Raw genomic sequence first — 23,514 nt, forward strand, 5'->3', positions numbered from 1 at the left:
TTCATTTCCAAACCCTGAATTCCAGTTAGCCATATAAGACATGAAGAGTCTCCAGACAACTACTATTTGGTCAACTGGTTTCTTTCCACTTAATTTTACAGTCCCGACTTCACTTGGTTGGGTCAGCCTAGGCCCAGGCAGCCACGAACATTACTTCCATTGCTTCCATTCCACTATTCATTTGGGTGCCCTGTCCAGGCAGCTGCAGGGGCGCAGCTAAAAGTTGCACGCCGCACACCTATAGCCTTTTCCCTCTTTGCTGGGGTCACTGGGATAGTGAGGACCTAGAGAGGAAGCATCCTCTCCCTCTATTCTTATTCTTTCTGGCCAATTAAATAGACATCTCCAGCCTGTTTGAAGTAAGAGGAAGATGTATTTTTGTTTTTTCTTTTTCTGGCCCTCTCCCATAAAAGGAGGGGTGGTATTTGTCTGATTGGTGTGATGGTGAGGATGGGGCATCCAGCTGTCTGCTGTTGGGTGGAGTGAATGTGTGAAAGGTTCCAGGCATTTGTGGCCTCCTTCCTTTGTCTCTGTTAATATGACCCTCTGCATTCAAAAGGGATGAGGCAAGCCAGGGTCTTCCAGTACCTAGTGGGGTGAGTGTCTGTTCTGCAGGTCTGAAGTCTTTGAGTGTGTGAAGGGTGAGCAAGGAGTATCCCGAAGCCTACACTGGCTTCGAGTTCAAGCTTTGTTCTTCAATATAATTTTACTAGTACTGATCAGAGTTTTTAAAACCCGTTTATCTGTAATTGGATTTGGGCTCAAAGAAGACAAGGGGAATGATTAGTATCTTAAACTCCAATAAGACCAGGTTTTTTATTTCTCTTATTTTCTGATTATTAAAATTATATGTATCTAAAACAATAATCGTCTATATTTCCACAACTCATTGCTTTTTCCTTAGGTATTCTCATGTCAATCCTAAGAATGAAAAAGCATCTCATGCCCAACATGATTCTAGCAGCAGTTCCATGAGAGGGATGGGGTCTCATGGAGTTAATCACATTCTAGAGATGGGGAAATAGACACAGGGAGGCAAGATGACTTGTTCGAGGTGAGACCACTCCTGTGGATAGTAAAGGAGCCACTAATAACCTTATCTCATGCCTAACGTAGGAGGCCAGCCTGTCTCTCTTGCTTTGTGTTCTGTTCCACTAAACACAGTAGATCTCAACATACATGGGGAGGTGTTTGTTTTTTTTTTTTTTTAATTTAGTTTGGGAGAATATGAATTGAGTAATTCTACAACTCAAGAAGAGAGGAATTAAGAAAAGACATGGTACCCCTCTTGAAGAGAATAGGGCTCCTTCATCATAGCCTAAATATAAGTACATAGGTAGGTGGATAGGTAGGTAGCCACATACGTATATATGTATGTAATCTTTTGACTTTTCTGACTTTATTTCTTTAAATTAAGCTACTTTCTCCCTGGTCTTATTTTCTTTTCCAGCATTCCATTCATGTGCTTTTGCCTGCCCCTCAGTCTCCCTTAGTTTGTGTCTTATCAGGCTTACTTGGATACCTACTCACATCTCACTAGCTAATCTTGTGCCTCGGGCAAATAATTTTATGTTTCTGAGCTTCAGTTTCTCAAATCGAAATTGACACCATTAAATGATAGCTCTAGATTCCCTCTAGCTTCAACCGCGAGCAGGGTAAGGTAACTCCTTTGGGAAGGAGCCGAGGCCCAGATGCTCTGGCTAGTGAACGTGGTCATCCTGTTCCATTAACTATTGCTTCTACCAATTTACAGTGGGGTTAAGCAGTCTTCGGGGAACATATTTAAAAACTACCCAAGGTTTTAATTTTGGAGGTTCACTCATGTAAAGGATGTCTAATAAGCTGGGGGGCTCTGGCTAAGGCCATATCATAGGAAAGGTCATTAAGGACCTCCAAGGGAACTCACCACAAGTGAAAAAAAATGTGAAGCACACAAAAAAACTCTAAATGTTCAAGGAGGGCCATATATCCATCAACTGCTTGGTGAGTGGTAGGAAAGTTCATTCGACACTAGTCATCCTTGGCATAAGTTGTATGCTCTGGGAGAAAATAACATATGGGAATGGACAAAGCTTTATCACTATTCTCTAATGCTTTAGGATTCACACAATCTAGCTCTGGGACCTCTTCTTTCAGTTAAAAACAAAAGTGATGTGTTCGTTTTCATTTCTTAAAATCGGTAATGTGGATCTCTGATCTTAAAGAACGGTGGTATTATATCAGCTCTGCTTCATTCTTATCCCGTGAATCTCAGGGCACTGAGGAGTTCTAGCTCCAGGGACGTGGTGGCATAGCAGGCATGGCCTCCAAAGCAGAGTTGTAGGTTGACGTGAAACCACGTGAAACTGCTGGGGCCTGAGTCCTCGAACTTGTCACCATAATAAAAACGATCAAGACGATTAAACAGTGCATGCAAGCATTCTGGGGGGGCATTCTAGAAATTTCTTGAAGAAAGGGACTCTCAAGACTGGTTTTCTTGTGGTCAAAAAATAAGATAAGCTTTGATATTGATTAGAGGATCTCCAATAGACCCATTCATTGCCCTTCCCTTGCTCAGCTCTGTATGACATTTGGCTGAAAGTCTCCTGCAAGCTGCATTTCTCAGGCATCATCATCTGGTTTCCGTGGGCTTTGGCCAATGAGGGGCACTGGAAGGAGACTGGAGGGTGGAAATCAGGGAGAAACCAGGGCATTCTCCTTCTCCCTTTGTGCTTTAGGTGGCTTCTCTGGCAGTGATTAGGCATCTTCGATGGCTTCAGTTGCTATCGAAAAGACCTGTCAAAGTTTCAATTTCCACAGGGTGATCTTCAGCCTTCTTTCTTTCTCCCTCTACTCTAGGGGTAGAAGCAGTTTCTTCCAACCTCTGGCTTGTCTCAGTGTACTCTGGTTGACTTCTTAGCTTTTTTTTATCGAGTGATAGAATATAATCAATTCTCTGCATTACATTTCTCTTTATTAAATAATCAGAGTGTTTTCTGCTTCCTGATTAGATCTACTGGTACATCTATGAGGCCTGAGAAACCTAATGTTTTAGTCAGCTATTGCCACAGTAATGCTGCATAACGAACTCCAAAACGCAAAGGCTTAACATACAGATTTTCTTCCTCTACTGATGCATCTGTAGATTTGAATGTTCCTTAGCCAGGTTAGGCTGAACTCCGGGCTTCCAGCTGAGTTCAAGTTTGTCCCATGTGTCTCTCCCCTTTCTTGGACCAGTGGTTGTCCAGAGCATATGGTATGATCCATGTATCTTCTTCTGGAACCGAGGTTGAAAGGGCAGCAGCTGCACTTGGAACATGGTAATCTCACAGTAGATCATCAAGGGACAGAAGCTCAGTTGTTCAAGCTCATTTCTGCCCTGGTCACATTACTTAATGTCTCATTAATTAAAGCAAGTCACACGTCAGAGCACAAAATCATGAGCCAGAAGAGTACATTCTGCCCACCATAAAGCCAGGCAAGGGCGTGGCTATATGATTCTATTATGGGGGAGGAAGCAATTGGAACCCGTAATCAAATCTACCACATTTGGCGGAAAGTAAGATTCATCATCTCTAAGAAAATTGAGCGATATCATCGTTTATTGTAGCTTGTACAAGTGGCAGCTAACTCATAAAATCTGTTGTACTCACAGTCAATGTTTTATTTTTTGTTTCTGGACACTGATGTTGATTTGTAATTCAGAAGTTATAGTCCCCCCCCTTTTTTTAACCAAAGACCTTCTTTTTACAAAACAAAAATAGAACAAGGTCATTTATTGTCTCTCCAATTAAACTCACCATTCTATCTGCTGCTTTCTGTTGCTGAGGCTGGAACTCAGCAGACCACATTTCTGCTTTGCCAGCTGAGTCCATGCTCGGCTTTGCCAGCAGGGGGTGCTGCAGGGGACTGCCAGGCTAGAGCAGGAAGGAGGGACTTTCTCCTTGTTTGCTTCCTGGGGGCCTCCTTTCAGCTCTCTGTCCGGTGAATATAACCCAGCAAAACTCTTTAATCTCAGCAACAGTAGTTCGTCCCAGTGGATGCAGTTGGACCCAGTTTCCAGTGTTCCCAACACGCCGAAGCACTAGCGGAGTGACACCCCACCTCGGCGGAATCCCTCCTCCAAGTGCCTACGTTTTAATAATTACAACCTCTTCCCTTTGCTGCTTTTATTTTTAAGGAATGAGAGCTGCTTCCAGCAGTTGTTACTTCATCTTACCTTAACGTTCTCTTTTTTAGTTAGCAATTCTTTTTATCTAATTAATAATTGTTAATACCAAATTCCTTCTTTTAAAATAACGGGTGAAATTGCTGTCTCCTACCAGGAGATGCTTTTTCATAGAGTCTGTACTTTTGCCTAATAAGATTTGGCTTCATCTTCAGGGAAGACATACGTTGCCAAAAAAAATAAAAATAAAAAATAAAAATAAAAATAAAGAAGAGGAGGGGGAGGGGAGGAGGAGGAGATACAATGTAGGAGGGAAGAACAGTCCATGGTTGGGGGCCAGGCTGGCAGAACTCAGCTGGGTTTTATGGCAGTTCTCCAGGGACACAGTTGCCTTTGCGTTAGAAAAGCTGAAGACCTTTTAGATGACCAAGGAGTCTGGAAAGTAGTGTGGGCAAGAGAGCAGAGGGGTAACATAATAGAATAGCTTTTAATTTCTTCTTTGAGACCTCAAAATTATAAAGTAAGTAGATTTTCTGCAAAGTGGGTGTATTATGACTATCAAGTTTCAAACATCTGTGTATCCAGTCGTTGCATTCTAAATAAGCTGAGGCATGGCCCATCCTGCACTGTAGGGATTTCATGGAGGCTTCATCATGGAGGCATGATCCACTATTAACTCAATCTCTAGCCCCCTTTTCCTCCCTTGAGGATGGTGGGTGGGGCTGAAAGTTTCAAGCTTCTTGTCATGACTGGTCCTTCTGGTGAACAGCACCCATCCTGGAGCCCACTAAGAGTTGCTTTATTAGAAATAAAGATGCCCCTATCACCCACAAAATTCTAAGGGATTTGGGACTCCTGTGTAAGATGCTCCTATCACCCCCATTACTCCAGAAATTACTAGGGTTTTAAAATCTCTGTGTCAGAAACCAGGATCAAAGACCAAATATTAGCAGGAACCGGGGGGCAGAAACCAATATATTCTTATTTCACACCCATTCTCACTGGAGGCCTTCATATATGTTGTCCCCTCTGCCTCAAATGATGTTCCCACTCTTAACCTTAAATCCTGGCTAATTCTTCCTTGTCTTCCTTCACAACCCTCCCTAGACTAGGTTAGATGCCCAATTATGTCCTGCCAAGTTGGCGTGCTCCTATTTTTTTTTATAGCACTCATCACAAAATACTGAAGTGACTACTTTCCACATCTATCTTCACCATTGAAATGTAAACTTGGGGAAAGAAATGTGTGTGTTTTCTTCTACTGTGCCTCTGCTTCTTAGCACAGTGACTGACACATTGTAGGCATTCCAGAAATGTTTAATGGAGGGACTAACAAAGTGCTGGGTTCGGGGGGGGGGGTGGCAGTCAATCACACATAGATTTGCGACTTGTCTATCATTCCTTGCATTCTGTGTATCCAAATCAGCGCTCCCGGGGAATCTGATAGCATTTGCTGAGGGACTACACTTTGAGAAGGGAAGCTATGGAACATGTACCCAAAATGGAGCCCTGTGGCTAAGGCCCTGAGTAGGAGAGAAGTAAATGAGGCTTACATGTCTCCTGACTGCTTTTCTCCTCGCCCTTTACATCCTGGGCTTTTCATCTTTCCTTAGGCAAAATCCATTTCTTGGAAAGCATGTATATTCTTGAGTTAAGGGGCAGAAAAGTATAAACTTCCATGTGACTTGTTTAATATTGTTTATGCTTTTACACAAGGAACCAAGCCTCTGTTTATTTTGAAACGAGGGAATAGAACTCTTATTGTGTGATGTCAGGTTTAAGCAGCTAGTGAGGAGACAGGAGCCCACACTCGTCGGCGCCCACAGCCTTGACTCCCTTAGGAAGTGCAGCCCCAAGAACGGCGCCTGGAACAAGGTGGGTGCACAGACATGTTTGTTGAACCAATAAAGTCAGACCAGTCTAGCATACCCCTCAGTGAAAAGAAAAAAATAATGATACGAATTGTGCACGCACAGACTACCTGTGCCATTACGGGCCTTCTGGAGCTGTCCATGAGAGTCATTAACAAAAACAACAGCACACATCCTGCCTCCAGCGTGCTTGCTCACTCTCCATGAGAAAAACTGAAAATAAAATATTGTTAAAATAGAGGTTGCTCTGGCTGAAAATTTGCACGTTTGGTAAATGATTCACTCTATTAGGTGGGCAGAATCAGGCACAGAAAACTCACTTGGGAAGAACCATGAACTCTGTGGTGCTTGGAGTTAAAAGTAGGGAGAAACATGAATTTCTGTGCCCAGTTCTTTGCATCCCCCCACCATTAAGAAAGATTCTATCATTTCAAAATGTAGAGATTGACAGTCTCTGGTTTGGGGGAACTTCTCTTGAAGCTCTTGGTACTTCCAGAAATGGGTGGTCGGTAACACTGTGTGGAGAAGACCTCCGTTGTGGAGGCTAAGAGCTGTCCTAGGCATTAGAGAGAGCAGAAAGGACCACATGCTGTGTCCCTGAGCGTTCATTATTTCCGTGAGGACACTGTCATTCCTTATCGTTACCCTCATGAGCGCCAAGCAATACTGAAGGATTGGTAAGGCTCAGACCCTGACTCTAGCGCTCCGTCAAGGTTAGATATGCTCTACTCTGCTGCCTTTTTGGTGGTTTTGTGTTTGCTTCACTCTTTTCCTGTCTTTTATACATGCCTCCACGTGACCCTTATTGATATCACCGTTGCTGAGTTTGGGCATGCTTCCAAAGCAGCTTGGATTTGCTCTTACTTTTCCATCCAATAAATTCATCTGTTAAGTATTGGGAGAAGAATTCTGGAAACTCCATCACTAGTTGGCAACTATCGTGTTTCTCAGGAGAAGAAAAATCTTCAATCTAGTTGGAATCATAATTCTTGTGCTGGAATGGATTTAAGGCAAAAAATATATTGCACTTTTGGGCACGGACCTTGATTTTTCAACATATATCTTCCACGTGTTAGGAATTGGTGATGCACATTTTTTCCCCCTTGGGGATCTTCTTTTCCTTAAGGCATTAAAGTGCCTGCTCAGATGTATAAAGTATCCACTACCTTGAATGAATGTGCTAATTAGCAATGCCAAAATTTATGAACATACACTGAGAAGAAAGGGGAAACTAAAATCCTGTTTTATTGAGGTATTTTATGTTTACAAAAAGGAAAACAAATTAAGGTAAAGTGACTTCCTTTGTCTAGCTGACAATTTAGAAACAAAAGGCAGTCATGAATTGTGTGGAAGGAGGAGAGCAAAGGCTGTCTTTTTTAATGCTTCTCTGACAGATGCTTCACACCCGTAGTTCTTAGACTCTGCCATCCATGAGCCCCTGAGAGAACCCTCATGGTTAGCCTTGCCCAAGCCCCTGTCCATTGCGTAAACTCCTCTATCCAACTGTAACTCAGTTGAACTTGTAGGTTACTACCACCAAACAGTTCTTAAACTTGGCCAACTCTAATTACTGTTTACTTTAGTGACATTTCATTCTCTAACTCAGTGGTTCTCAAAGTGTGGTCTCTGCCCCAGCAGCAGCATGACTTGGGAACTTACTAGACACGCGCGCTCTAAGGTGTAATTCCAGGACTATTACATAATATATTGTGGGTGGTGCCCAGCGATCTGTGTTTTAACAGGCACTCCAGGTGATTCTGATGCGTGCCCTAACTGGAAGGATCTTGCTTCCTAATTTGAAAATGAAGATTAAAAGACTCTTCTTTGGTCGGACTCCAAGGTAGTAAACAAGTAACCACAGAACAAGTAGAAACCCATACTAGTCAATTAGTGATAGCCACATGCTTCTGAAGTTCAGCCAATCAGCAACGGCATCACTCCAGGAACCGCTTCTGAAAGTCAGCTAATCCCTTAACTTCACAGCTGAAAGTCAGCCAATCTCTAAACACTCCCACTTTAGAAAGTCTGCCAATCCTTGGACACCATGGTTCCTAAAACCTTTATGATATCAAGTTTTGCGTTGTACAGAAAGATTACGATTTCTAAGAAATACCTCTTGATTGCTTGGTAAGCAAAACATTTAACTTCTTTGTTTCACATACATGTGATTGGGAATTTCACCCATCAACAAAAGGGTCATTGATGATTTTGAGAGAGTCAAAATTTGTACAGTCCCCCCTTACCCTTGGGTGATACATTGCAAGACCCCCAGGGGATGCCTGAAACTGTGGATAGTACAAACACTATATATACAATGTTTTTTTTCTGTAAATATATATACACCTCTGATGAAATTTTATCTATAAATTAGGCACAGTAAGAGATTAATGATAGTAACTAATAATGAAATAGAACAATTATAAGAGTATGCTGTAATAAAAATTATGTAAATGTGGTCTTTCTCTCTCAAAATATCTTATTGTACTGCACTCACTCGTCTTGTGATGCTGAGAGTTGATAAAATGCCTATGTGAGGAGATGCAGTAAAGTGGATGACATGGGCATTGTGACGTAGCGTTAGGCTACTATTGACCTTCTGATGATATGTCAGGAGAATCACCTGCTTCCAGAATGCAGTTGCCCCTGGGTAACTGAAATGGTAGAAAGTGAACCTGCGGGTAAGGGGCACTACTGTATTGAGAGAAGATTTGCCGGCATTATTGAAATTTCGATGGTGAGGACATTACATGATGTGTCTTGTCCAAGACAAGCAGCAAGTATGAATCAGATAGAAGATTTATTTGGTAATCAAAATATATAAGAAAAAATAAGAAATGAGATATAATAATTATTCATTACTAAACAGGCATCGTTATTATAAACAATGACTATTCACTTTATAAAAAGTTGTGATTCAATAATCAGGAGAATAGAGGGAGAAGAAATGAGGTCATGAGGGTGGTTTTGGTGCTAAATCATAATTTTTGATAACAGGAAGCCAAAGGGGAAAAAAAAGAGATAAATGGCAAAGTTGAAAGTAGATAAAAATAAATGACGTCACAATGAACATCAAGTAAATTTTAAGGCCATCCAAGAACTATTTGGTGAGCACATACCTGTCCTCTAAGCTGCTGGAGATATAAAGGTCAAAGTGTCAGAAGAGACAGGCTGTAATTAATTTCAGTATAACCCAAAGAAGAAATTAAATAATTCTGATGGTAGGGATGTGGTGAGAAAAAGTTGCAAAGAGGAAGTCGTGTGAGTTAGGCCGTTTATAGATGAGTAGGCACTTCCTAGGCAGACTGAACAGAGAAGAACATTCCAGGGTGAGAGAATAACAGGGCAAAGGCAGAGGGGTGAAAATAAGAATGGGATTTGGGAAATAGTGAGTAATTGAGGGAAATGGATGGAAACGAGACTTTGGAAAGATGGTTCAGGGCCAGGATATGAAGAACCCGTATCTCGTGACGAGGAGTTTAATTTATCCCGAAGGCATAATTTTCCTTTTAACCTGAAGCTATAATGTGAAATTCCACATCCTCGTAGGTAACCTTAAGCTGGAACAGACTACTGCTTACTGTTCTCGGTAGGGGTGTGGTGTGCATTGAATTGTGTCCCTCCAAAGTTATATGTTGAAGCCCTAACTACCAATGTCATTGCGTCTGTAGTAAGGAAGTAATTAAGGTTCAATGAGGACATAGAGTGGACCCGAATCTGATAGAATTCGTGTCTTTATAAGAAGAGACACCAGAGAGTTTTCTCTGTCTCTTCTCCACCCGCTCCCTTTCTCTCTCTCTCTTTCCCACCCCCTCTCCCCCCACCCCTCCACACCTCTTTCTCTCTCTCTCCGCCGTGTGAGGACACTGAAAGAAGGCAGCCGTCTGCAAGCCAGGGAGAGGGCTCTCACCAGAACCAAACCATGCTTTCAGACTTCCAACTTCTAGAACTATAAGAAAATAAATCCCTGTTGTCTAAGCCACTCACTCTTCGGCATTTTGTTCTGGCAGCCCAAGCAGACTAAGATAGGTTCTACTGACGTTGGTTGGAAGAATCCTTTCCTGTACAGGACTATCCTGTACACTGTAGAATATTTAGTCTGGTCCCCAGCTATGAAACACTGGTAGTGCTACTCCGTCACCATGACAACCAAAATGTGCTCCTACAGAACTCCAAATACCCCTTAGTGGGGGATTGTAATGCTTCTGATAGAAAACCACAAAAGGACGCTATAAAGAAGATTACTATTAAAATAAGATCTGGCAGTGCTTCATGATCTCTCAACAATTGCAAGGGAGGGCTTTTACCTATCAAGAGTAAGACAATGTGATATAACAAACAACAACCTTGATAATTCTTCCCAAGAATCTATGGGGTTGAGAGGAGGTCCCAAATTTAGAGAAAGCAAAAGTGATCCCCTGCCTTGTTGCCAAATGACTAATGATTCATATACTAGTGAAAAAAACAAAGCAAAAAACAAGCAGCCCTTTGCATCTTGAGATACATAAAACCAAAACAAAAGAGAACAGTAAGGGAATACACTGTTTAGCACTAATCTCCGAAATAAATAAAGCTTTGAGTCCTTTCTATTAAGTGGCTTACCCCTTAGGAGAAAGTTATCCCTAATTTTTGCAATACCGAACTTGGCAGATATGTGATACTTTGAAGATAGAATAATTGTATGAAGAAATTGCTGTTTATCTCACCCTAAAAAAGACTAAATTTAATCTTGGTATACTTGTGAGGTTTTTTTCAAAACTGCAGTGTCTTTTATTTGGAGAACCCAATTTTTCTGACCTCCTTTTAAAGCTCTTCAAGTAAAAATACTTTAGAATATTTTAACCACAGCTGAAATTTCATTGTGCTCCTTTACAATTAGAGGCAATTATTTTCTGCTTTCTATCACCATAGATTTATTTTTCTCTTCTCGGACTCCATATAAATGGAATCAGTCACTATGATTATTTCGTGTCTGGTGTTTCTCATTCAACATGTTTTTGAGACTCATCGGTATTGACGTGTGTATCAGGGTTTCCCCCCCTCCCCAGTGGTATTTCAGTGAGTGGACATAACAGAGTTTGTTTATCTATTCTTCCGTTGATGGACATGTGGCTGTGTCCAGGTTTGGCAATCATGAGTAAGGCTGCTAGGAACACTACAGTACAAGTCTTTTTGTGGATATAAGCTTTCATTTCTTATCTACAAGTGGAAATGTTGAGTCATGGAGTAGATGTATATTTAAGTTTATAAGAAACTGAAAAACAGTTTTCCGAAGTTTTTGTATAATTTTACACTCCACCAACAATGTATGAGAGTTGCAGGTGCTCCCCATTCTTGCCTTATTTGCTCAGTCTTTTAAAATTTTAGCCATTTTAACTGGTTGTAAACAGTACCACACTGTGGCTTTAATTTGCATTTCCATGATGGCCAGTGATGCTAAACATCTTTACATGTGCCTATCATAAATCTCTTTTTAAGTCTTTTGTCCATTTTTATTGGGTCATTCGTCTTTATATCGTTGATTTATAAAGACATTTTTCTATTTCTGGATACAAATTATTTTTTCAGATATTGTATTTTTTCCCCAGTGTTACTTGCTTTTCATTTTCTTGATGGTATTTTTTGATTAGCAAGCATTTCTAATTTGATGAAATACAGTTTATTAATGTTTCCCTTTTCTGCATAGTGCATTTTGTCTCCTAAGACGTAATCCCCAAAGTCATAGGATAGTATCCCATGAGTTCTTCTAGAAGTTTTATAGTTAAAGCTTTTACACTTAGCTCTGTAATCCATCTCTAGTGATTCCTTTCGGTATGGAGTTAGTAGGGTCAAGTTAGCCATGTATTGAGTTCTCCATGAAACGCATTTGCATTCAGGCGCTTTACTGGGGAGCTCTTACAGGAAAAATACTTCCGAGGGGTGAAGGAAGCATGATTGGGCAGAGAGAGAAATTAAACTGTGATGCAAAAGGGGCTCTCGGGTTTAGGATGGCTCTTCAACATTGTTATACGTGATGCAAGAGGTCTGAGCCTTTGTACCTCTCTCTGCATTAGCCAGTTATTGGATTCCAGCTCTCACCAAAGAGAGGTTGCAACATTGCTTAATAGAACAATTTCTGGAGAGGAAGAGACTCAGCTGTGAGCCATCAACAGCCAACACTCCAGTGGCAGAGAAATGAATCTGAAGAGGGAATCTGGGTAGTGCACCATAGCAACTAGCACCATTATAGCACCCTTGCAAGGGTATTTTTGTTTTATTTTCCATATGGATATTCAATGTTCTTCCTACTATTTGTAAAAAGACTTTTCTTTCTCCCATTAAATTGACTTGGTGCCTTGGTCAAAAATCAATTGCGTGGGTAGATGCCTCTATGTTATATTCTCTTTCATTGACCTATTTGTCTGTCCTTATGTTAATATCAAGCTGTCTTAGTGATTATGGTTTTATAGTAATTTCTGATATTGGGTAGCGTAAGTCTTCCATACTATCAAATTTGTTCATTTTCAAAATTGTTTTGGCTCTTACTGATCATTAGCCTCTTCAGAAAAATTTAGGATCAGCTTGAATTTTTTCAATACACTGCTGAATTTGTTTGAGAGTATCTCAAACCTATAGATAATTTTGGGGAGAATGTATATCTTAATAACATTGAATCTTTCAAAAATGAACACGATAATTAAAGACCTAAATGTGAGACTCGAAACCATAAAAATTGTAGAAGAGAGCACAGGCAGTCATTTCTTTGACATCCACTGTAACAACATTTTCTAGATATGTCTAGAGGCAAGGGAAATAAAAGCAGAAATAAAGTATTGGGACTACATCAAAATAAAAACTTCTGCACACCTAAGGAAACAATCGACAAAACTGAAAGGCAACGTACTGAATGGAGAAGATATTTGCAAGTGACACATCCAATAAAGGATTAGTATCAAAATATGTGAAGAATTGATACAACTCAACAGCCCCAAGGCAAATAACCTAATTTAAAAATGGGCAGAAAACATGAACAGAAAATTCTCCAAAGAAGACATACAGATGGCCAAAAGACACATGAAAAGATGCTCAACATCACTCATCATCAGGGAATTGCAAGTCAAAACTACAATGAGATATCATCTCACACCTGTCAGAATGGCTAAAATAAAAAACACAAGAAACAACAAATGTTGGTGACAATGTGGAGATAAAGAAACACTTGTGCGGTATTGGTGGGAATACAAACTTGTGCAGCCACTGTGGAAAACAGTATGGAGGTTCCTCAAAAAATTAAAAATAAACTACCCTATGATCCAGCAATCATACTACTGGGTATTTACCCCAAAACTACAAGAACACTAATGCTTATGCAGCATTATTTACAATAACCAAATTATGGAAGTAGCCCAAGTGTCCATTGATAGATGAATGGATCAAGAAATGGTATGAATATATATATATATATATATATATATATATATATATATATATTATATATGTACGAATATTATGCAATCATAAAAAGAATGAAATCTTGCCATGGATGGAGCTAGACAGTATAATGCTAAGCCAAATAAGTCGGTCAGAGAAAGACAAATACCATATGATTTCAATCATATGTGGAATTTAAGAAACAAAACAAATGAAAAAAGGAAAAAGAGAGAGAGGGAGAGGGAGACAGACAAACCAAGAAATGGACTGTTAACTATAGAAAACAAACTGATGGTTACCAGAGGGGAGGTGGGTGAGGGATGGGTGAAATAGGTGATGGGGATTACAGAGCACACTTAACCACGCTGAGCGCTGAGTAATGTGTAGAATTGCTGAATCCCTGTATTGTACACCGGAAACTAATATAACACTGTATGTTAACTATACTGGAAGTAAAATAAAAAACTTCATAAAAAATGATGAATATCATGTTTCTTCCCCTTTCTTTGTGTTTTCTTTAATTTCTCTCAGCAATCTTTTGTAATTTACAATGTGTAGACTTGCATACCTTTCATTAGCTTAATTTTCAGGTATTTGATTTTTAGGTGCTATTTTAAATAGCATTTTAAACTTAATGTCATCTTCCCATTGTTTATGGCTAGAATGTAGAAATATGATGGATTTGCAAATTGTGTATCATGCTAACTCTAGCTCTAGTAGTTTTTGGCAAGTTTCAAAGAGTGTTGTCATTGCAAATCCTGCCTGTAAATAGTGACAGTTTTACTTTTTCCTCTTCAATATTTGCTTTTTACTTCTTTTGTTTTCTTATTGCTCTAGACTAGACTTCAGTACAATGTTTAATCGAAGTGGTAACAGTATACATCCTTGCCTTGTTCTGGATCGGAGAAAAAGGGTGTTTGTGGTTTTATGATAATTGATATGACCTATAGGTTTTCCATATATAACCTTTATCACATTGAAAAAGTTCACTTCACTCCTTTGTTGAGAAATTCTATTATGAATAGGCGTTGAATTTTGTCAAATGCTTTTTGCATTTATTAAGATAATTGTGTTTTTTATTCTTTTTTCTGTTAGTGTCAATCATTGATTTTTCAAATAATAAACTAACTTTATATTCCTGGAATAAAATCCACTTTGGCATGCTTTTTATGTATTGCTGGATTGAATCTGCTAATATTTTCTTAAGTTTATTCAAATCTATATTCATGTGGGATACCGGTCTCTAAAAAATATTTTTGTCAAATATTGTTGTTGGGGTTATGTCAACATCATAAAAATGGTAAGTGTTCGCTTGCACTTTCTGAAAGCGTTTCCTTCTTAAAATCTTCAATAGAAAAACTGATAAAACCTTGAATTTCTCTGTGAGAACATTTTGATTGTAACTTCTGTTTATTAGATATAGAGTTATTTAATATTGTATGTGTTTTTGCATCCGTTTTTGGAAGGTATATTTTTCAAGGAGTTTTTCCAAGTTCATCTAGTTGGTGTTGAGAGAGGATTCTCCACGGATTTGTCAAATTTCTGCATGTTTTGTGAGCTGAAGCACTGATAGCATTTGTCCCAGACTGTCTTTTGAAGATATTTGTATGGCAAATCAGCTTGGAAGATAGAAATGGTTTCTCTGTCTGAAATAGAGGGCAGTTTGTTGGTTGTCCGGTATCATAGAGATAATGTCTTCCTCTGGGGCAAATGTCAAGCAGGTTTGCTTGCAGTTCCTTTTCAAATACTGGAGTTTTTCAACCTCAGGACCCCTCAGCTATGACACAAACCAACTGTGTGTGCAGCAGCCTCCTGAACTACTGTGTCGCCTGATGAAACCTAAGGATCGAGGGAGAACCTGCTCAAACACGAAGCTCAGGAGACTTGCTGTGAGTAATATTGTCCTTTGTCTCTGATCTAGGAGTCTTGTGTCTTCTGCCGCCATGCACAAAACTGGCAGGCTAGCCCATTAGCTTGCAAATATCGTGATGTCTTTACAGTTCTTGACAATTCAGTACACTTTGCATTTCTTGACAATTGGCATAAATTGCTTATAATACCCCTTAATTATCATTTGAATGTAGATTAGTTTAAAAAGACCTGCCTCTTTCGTTCAATTTATTATTCTTTCTCTCTCTCTTTGTGTGTGTGTGTGTGTGTGTGTGTGTGTGTGTGTGGTGTTTGATCAATCTTGCTAGGGGTTTATCATTGTTATTTTTTAATGACAACTTTTGACTTCATTGATTTTCTCAATTTTGTCTTTTTTATATCAATAATTTCTGCTCTCATATATTACCTTTATTGTACTTATTTTGGGTTTAATTTTCTATTTTCCTAGCTCCTTAAGAGGAAACTTAGATATCAATTTTTTATGTCATTTTTATTTTCTAATAAAGGCATTTAATGTAATAAATTGCCTTCTAAGATTGCTTTAATGTACCTCACAAATTTTAATATGTGGTATTTCATTACCTTTCATTTTAAAGTATTTTCTAATTTCCCTTGTGATTTCTTCTTTGACCCATGAGTTATTTAGATGTGTTTAGCTAACTTTCCAAATATTTGAAAATGTTCTAGATGTCTTATTATGATCAATTTCTAATTTAATATTATAGTGGTCAGAGAGCATACTCTGTATGTCTACCTTGGTGAATGCTTCATGTACATTTGGAAAGAATATATCTTTTCAGTATTACAGCTATTGGGTATTGTTCTAAAATATCAATTAGTTTTGGGACTGATGGCAGTTTTCACACTTTCTATACTGTTACTGATTTTGTCTATTTGTTTAATCAATTACCCAGAGAGGGATGTTAAAATTTCCTATGTCTACCTTTTTTTAGAAAAGGTAGATTTATACATTTTGCCTTTCATTCTCTTGGATTTTTGTCCATGTATTTTGAAATGCTTTTATTAGGAGCACAAACATTTAGAGGATTATTATGTTTCCTTGATGACTCAACTTTTTAAAATCATTAAGTAATGTCCCTCTTAAACCCTGGTAATATTTTTGATCTTGAAATTGACTTTGTCTGTTATTATTATAGCCACACGACCCATCTTTCAGTTGGTGTTTGCATGTTTTATCTTATAGCACACGTTTACTTTTCACCTCTCTGTAGCTTTGTATTCAAAGTGGGTTTCTTGCATGGTACCTGGCTGGCTCAGTCGGTAAAGCATGCAACTGTTCATCTCTGGGTTGCGAGTTTGAGTCCCACGTTGGGTGTGGAGATTACCAAAGAAAATTTTTTAAAAAAGTTATCAAAGTGGGTTCCTTGCAAACAGCATAGAGTTATGTCTTGTATTTTTAATCCAGTCTGACAGTCTTTGTTTTTTAGTGGGAGTGTTTAGTTAATTAAAAATTAATATAATTATTGGTATGGTTGGCTCTGAGTCTATCATACTGCTATTTGCTCTGATAATTCCATTCACTCTTTGTTTCTCTGTTCATTTTTTGATGATTTCTATTGCATGAATTGAATATGATTTTTACTTATCTCCTCTATTGATTTTTTAGCTGTACTTTTTTTAGTGTTTGCTCTAGATATTAAAACATGTATCTTTAACTTAACATAGTGTATCTTCAGACAATATTTAACTATATCACACAGTGGAAAGAACCCTACAATGGTATAAAGAAGTTTATCCCTTCCCTCAATCTTTGGTGTTCTTGTGATTATAAATTTTACTTATACAAATGCTGTTAAGTCCAAGAATTCATTGCTATTATTTTTGTTTTAGACAATCGATAACTATATATGTATGATACATAGATCAACATACCATTTCTGCTGCTCCTCAGTCCTCCCTGCAGATACTCAGTGATTCCTCTCAATTCTCCTGCCATGCCTCTAGTCTTCTGAGTACTAGCCCCATGAACTTAGTGAAGGACTGTGGGGAAGAGCTGCTGAGTACATATTTGCTCTGTGACTGGGGAACATTGGGGTTGAAATCCACTATGCCAGCATACATGTGACTGTGTGATACTGTGATTTATAAGAAATATATCTGGTCCTTGTCCACAAAACCAGTTCCTGGTTTACAGATCCCACAACCTTGGGATTTCCTGAGATAAGAGCCATGCGAGCACCTTTTGTTACATTTGGTCTCTTGTCCTTAGTTCCAGAAATTGCTTCACATCCAAAAAGGTGAAATGGGTGTCATGTTATCCATAGCAAGCCCCTTTCTACCACAACTGGGTTTATGTTAATGAAGTAACTTTTGGAAGGCACCTAAGGATGGGGGCTGGTGGCCAGGGGAGCCACCCTTGAATAGAAGGTTGGGACTTTCAGTCCCACCCCCTGATTTCTGGGGAGGGGAGAGAGGCTGGAGTTCAAAACCATCATCAATAGCCATTGACTTAATCAACCATGCCTATGTAATGAAGCCTCCACGAAACCCCAAAAGAACAGTGTTCAGAGAACTTCTGGGTTGGTAGACACTTGAAGATGTGGAAAGTGACACATCTGGAGAGGGCATGTAAGCTCTGTGCCCTTTCCCCACACCTTGCCCTAGATGTTGCTTCCATCTGGTTGTTCCTGAGCTATATTGTTTTGTATCCTTATGGTAATCTAGTAAGTAAAATGTTCCTCTGAGTTCCATGAGCCGCTCTAGCAAATTAGCTGAACCCAAGGAGGGAGTAATTGAGACTTAGGTAGAAGCTAGACAGGAGCAGTGGAAGGAACACCCTGAGGCGGAGTCCCAAGTCCTGGAAGGGGAAGGATGGAGACAAGAGCTGGTGGCAAGAACATTGATAAAAAGGTTACACGTTAAAAGCATGGGAGCACAACATCCTGACATTGCAGCTTCCAAGACCTTGGGGATGACAGATCAAGAGCCACAGGGGCAGGTACAGAGCATGAACTCTCCTCTTCCACCTCTGCCCCAGGGTAACCCCTAGACTTATTATAATGCATTTGCATTGTGGGTACAGCCCCACTGTTCCCATGGAGAAAGGCTGCCAGGACTGTTCAGGTACAAACCTTGTGGGGTCAAAAACTCCCCACCCAACCTGCGGGAGGAGCTCCCCAAATGATTGGAAGCAGCTTCCTGTAGAGACCATGCCACTGCACGTCACAGCTCTTCCCAGCCCAGAAAGTTGCAGGAAATATCCAATCCCAAAACTATCTAGGGCTGGTTCCATCTCATGAAACCTGCCTCTCCTCACCTTGAGCCCCTCCCCCACCTTGAAAGTGTACTTGTTTTAGTAAACTGCTTTGTGCTTTCCTTCCAGCTATCTTTAGTCTGAGTGCAGATCCACACATAAATCTTCTTATGGGAATCCAAGGACCGGGACTTCCATTCGCACAGCACAGACTGTCCCATCGGTAACAAGGTCTCCAGTCTATAGGCTATTGGTCAGAAGAAGCACAGGTGGTCACCTGGGCTTGCACCTGGCATCTGAAGAGACAGAGGAGGCAGTCTTTAGGATTGAGCCCTTAACCTGTGGAATCTGATTCTATCTCCAGGTAGAGAGTAGAGAGTAGGAGAATTGAGTTGAATTGCAGGAGACCCAGATAGTGTGCAGAAAATTGTTGGACATATGGGGAAGAACCCCACACACGTTAGAAATTGGCCTCAGAACACCCCTTGTAGGCCACTAAAATTTCATTTAGATTTTGCCTGTTTTTTCCTTCCCCCATCAGTATCACATTTTCCACTCTGCCAGGGATGAAGGTGGCCATGGGTCTCTTTTCCCCTAGAAAGGCTGGTCACTTTCTGGAATGTAGTTCCTTTAGATATCTTTGACAGATGAGGGAAAAAACGCCCACAGTTATGATTTAGTAACTTCTCTGGAGTGCTCTTGCTGCTAGAATGAAAGCAACAGTTTCTCGTGACTTTTTACATCCTTACAGGAAGTGGCAGTCACCCGCTGTCACTTTAAATTTATTTGTGGAACTCAATCCCTCAGTGAAAATTGGTATAAGCCTGTGACTTCTGTGATCGCTTTCAGTTAATAAAAAGCTTTTACAGTCAGCGATTCAAATGTATAGTCCAAACTAATAATAAATACTTAAAATCTCATTTAAGTTTCCTCTTTCTCGGGTCCAGCTTACTGCAAGCTGGACACCAGCAGCGGGAGAGGGGGAATCATTGGCTTTCCCTTGCCTGCCCTGTGCTTTTGTCCTTCCTCCTGTCTTTCTAATCTGCTTTCAGATCCCTGCGAGGTGGAGACAGAGGTGAGAGTGAAGAATGAGCAAGCAGGAAAGCCTCACTTGACCAACACCAATTTCTGGCTGTGGTGGATTTTTTTTTTTTTTTTAACTCTTCTTTTCCTTGAGATCTTTCATGGGCTCTTGGAGACATGTGTCTGTCTCCCTCATTATCAGGGAATCTCACACCTGACTTACCGTCCATGAATGTAGATCCCTCTCTATTGCTGTGGGTCTTTTATAGTTTCCTCAGCTCCTAGCACTCTGGCTTCAGTTTGGCTGTGACTTTTGCTTCCGGGTGTTCCTGTTGAACAAAACCTGCGTTTCACACTGTCCTTGCCCCGAGGAAACACATTCTTTGACCAACTTAGGAGAGCAGGTTCCCCTGTAGCTGTCTCTTTGTTTATCTTCTAAGCAGCTAGCCGTACAACTCTTACCTTTAGGTTTTCTAGATGGACTGTATGACCATGTAGCCAACTCTCTGGGCAGCCATCTTGAAGCATCTTTCTTTGTCAGGATGGGAAGAGTAAGGATCCCCAGGTCTCCCCCATAGGGAACTAAGATTCACAACCCAAGACTATAGTCTCCAAAATACTTGTTAATCTCCAAATCCCAACCTCTTTATATCTTTCTGTGGGTGAGAAGCTTGAGTTACAAATCTGATTTTTTCATGTCCTTTAGAAATTATATGATCTTTTACCTCACTTTGGAATTGTGAAAAACTAGATAATAGGCCCAACATAGAGTTGCTTATGCTAAGCCCCATGTCACCAAGTCAAAACTTTACTAATTACAGTTTTGACTCTCTCACAAATGGAATCTTACACCAGACAGTCAGGAATCGCCTGGTCAGCACTAGTTAGGTAATCTGCCTGATAGACCCCTGCTGTCCCCTAAAGGAAAGTAACCTTGTATTAATCAACCTACTTTTGTCTAGTGTAACTTCCTTATTCCTGTTCCCTTCTGCCTATAAAAGTCTTTCATTTTGTACAGCTTTTTGGAGCTTCTTTCTATCTGCTGGATTAGAGGCTGTGTGATTCATGAATCATTAAATAAAGCCAATAAGATCTTTAAAATTTATTCCATTGGATTTTGTTTTTTAACAAAATGTAACATCTTGGTGCCTCAGTGGAAACTTGCATTTTTAAAAAATCCTGTCCTACTTGAAGTCATGAAAAATTGAAAACAACCCACAGTCTAGTAATTAAAGGATACTGGGGTATAACTATTCAATATAACATTCTGTAACACCCTCCAAAAAAGAATGAGGACATTCTTTATTTGTTGATTTGAAATGATCCCTAAAATATAGTGTTAAGCAAAAAAAAAAAAAAAAAAAAAAAAAAGGAACAGTGTGTAGATACAGGATGCAATTGCTATTTTTTAAAAAGTGGAAATAGGTATGTTTTTGCTTGTGTTTAATAAAATATCTCTGATAGGATACACAGGAAACTGGGTGCCTCTAGGGAGGGATATTTGTAGCCAGGGATAGCTTTTTGTACTTTTTGAAATTTAAACCAAGTGAATATATAATTATGTTTAAAAAGAAGATAATGTTAAATAGAAAAAATGCACGTACAGTGAGGAAGTAAAGATTACAACTGATTCGTTCCAGAACTTGGCTGTGAAGGAAAGAAAAGAGCAGGAGCCAGTACTGGGTGCAGGGTTGAGGAGTGATGTTTTAGTTTTTATAGCAGAGTCATGGTTATTCCATGATTTCTATAAGACTACAATGGGATTTGGGAAACGCTGCTCTAAATTATGGCTCCTTGGCATATTGAATATTTTAGGCTAAAGGAGTTTGAGAAAACAGCAGAAGCAGGAAGGTCACTTTGACCTTCCTCCCACCGGTCTCCCCTGCAAATGTCATAAGACCCTCATATGAGAGGTGCCCTCTCTATACCTGGAGGGAGGGAACATCCTTATCTGCAAAGACAAAGAGATACCAAGAAAAATCCCAACAAACAGGTCTTGGTAATTTTCCTCAGTTTAGTGCACTTCCTTCAAGCTCTCTGACCTCTCATATTTCTACATGACTGCCTACTCTTCAGCCCAAGCATGAAAATACTCAAGTCCAACCGTTTCCTCAGGTCCTCATTTCCTTATGAAGGCTCCCATGTCACATAAAACTTGTATGCAAGAAATTTGTATGCTTTTCTTTTGTTAACCTTTCTTTGTGTCAGTTTACTATTCAGATCCAGCCAGGGACCCCCAACAGGGTCAAGGAAAACCTGTTCATTCCCTACAGCTGTTATATTGAACCATGGCATCCTTCTCCCACCCAGGTATTTATTGACACCCACTGATTTACAGGAGGCTTAGATCCTCCTGGGAAATCTTGACCTGTATCCACAATGGGGATTCAGACATATATTGATATGCCTCCCAAATGGTGTTCGACTGGGGAGAGGAGGAGCAGAGACAATAATATTTGACAGCACTGCCATCGAGAGAACTCTAAGGAGTTATGTTCTGAGTTTGTCATTCACATAGAAAATAGTGTGCAAGGAGCCCTCTGGAGTTCAAGTCTGTTAGGAACATGCTTGCCATTAAGCTTCTTAAAAAACATTAGGGCAGAGGAGTGGGAGCTGTAACCTTCTCTTCTGTCTGCACACGCAGTTGTCCAGGCACGATGCAATGTGCTGGTGCTGGTGTCCACACTGAGAGCATTGGCGGGCAGAACGGTCAGCAGGACTCTGCACCCCAGCATGGAGCCCTAGCTCAGCGGAGGTGAGGCCAGCAATTAGACATATTGCAGATTCAGCTGGAATCTTCAGAGGCTGCTGAGCTGGAGACGACAGTGCCAATAGCTCTCCAGCAGCGGATGATAGAACCTCGACAAGGGGGCGGGGAGTGGGCTGGGAGAGAGAAGTCTCTGGCAAAGCAGCAAGCAACAAACACAGCTTTTTCATGAATATATGTACGATCCCTCTTCCTTTGGGGATCTCACAGATACTGGAGGCAGAGGTGGGTGGGGGTTGGAGTTAGAATACTTGGCAAGGTGCAGGAAAACATTTGTAAACTACTTTTTTTTTAACCTGCTGCAATTTAAGTTCAATCTGGAAGCTGATCAAATCTGAGAGCATTTGGGTTGCATAATATTTTTATTTATTTATAATTTACTTTTTGTGTATTAGAGATTTGTGTATGTTTATTAGCCGTGTTTGAGTAATTAAGAGGAAGAGCTTGAACATAAAAGAATATAAGTGAGGGAGAGAAATAAACCAATTTGTCAAGGTCCTGGTCCTAGAATTGAGTGTAATGGTAGAGAGAGAGGATCCAAAAAAGGGCACCTTTTCTACAGAATCAGGAGGGGAGGTAGGGAGGAGTTGCAGTGGAAATGGATTTGTAAACATGGATTGGACTTCCTCAGTGCAGTCAAGGGCTGTCTTATCTACTGAGAGATGAGTAAGACACGAGTGGACAAGGGGTCTTGAAGAGAGCCATGAAGGCTTAGATACTCCTTTTGGGGAATTGTGGTTGACTAGACAACTATGAAATAATGGTTGAGTGGTGCCAAGGGCCCCACTGGAGTTGAAGACCATGAATTTTAAGTGACATAACCTTCCCCGACCCCTTAAGTCTCTAGGTTAGGTGCCTTCCTGTGGGCTTCCACGGTACTCTGGGACTCTGAATTTCCATATGATAATGACTTATCACACTATGGTATAGTTGTTGAGCTTCCCTGCTCTCCCAAGGAGGAAACTCTGTCTTATTCACTGCTGTATTCTTTTCTGAGTCTAGTATAGTTTCTTCTACTGTTTTTAGTGCATAGCAGGTGCTCAACAAATATTGGCTGAATAAGCATCAGCAATATGGCAGTTATGAGATCTTTCCCCTCACTCTCAGATGCCAGGGTAGAGAAGCAAAAGAGGTGGATGGTGTAAATGGTCCAGAGTGATTAGATTTTCAGGTGGGTGTAGGAGAGGGTGAAGAT

General features: G+C 40.1%; 1 protein-coding gene across 1 annotated transcript in view; it reads left to right on the forward strand.

Moving 5' to 3' along the window:
- The window catches only part of CPO (carboxypeptidase O), an 84,608-nt gene that overhangs the window by 24,589 nt on the left and 36,505 nt on the right, over positions 1-23,514 (forward strand). The window contains exon 2 of the mRNA XM_026492095.4: positions 15,193-15,314. The gene's annotated coding sequence lies outside the window, so the exon portion shown is untranslated. The remainder of the gene's footprint in view (positions 1-15,192; positions 15,315-23,514) is intronic.

Source organism: Ursus arctos, unplaced genomic scaffold, assembly GCF_023065955.2.
Source record: "Ursus arctos isolate Adak ecotype North America unplaced genomic scaffold, UrsArc2.0 scaffold_1, whole genome shotgun sequence".
NCBI classification, from domain to species: Eukaryota; Metazoa; Chordata; class Mammalia; order Carnivora; family Ursidae; genus Ursus; species Ursus arctos.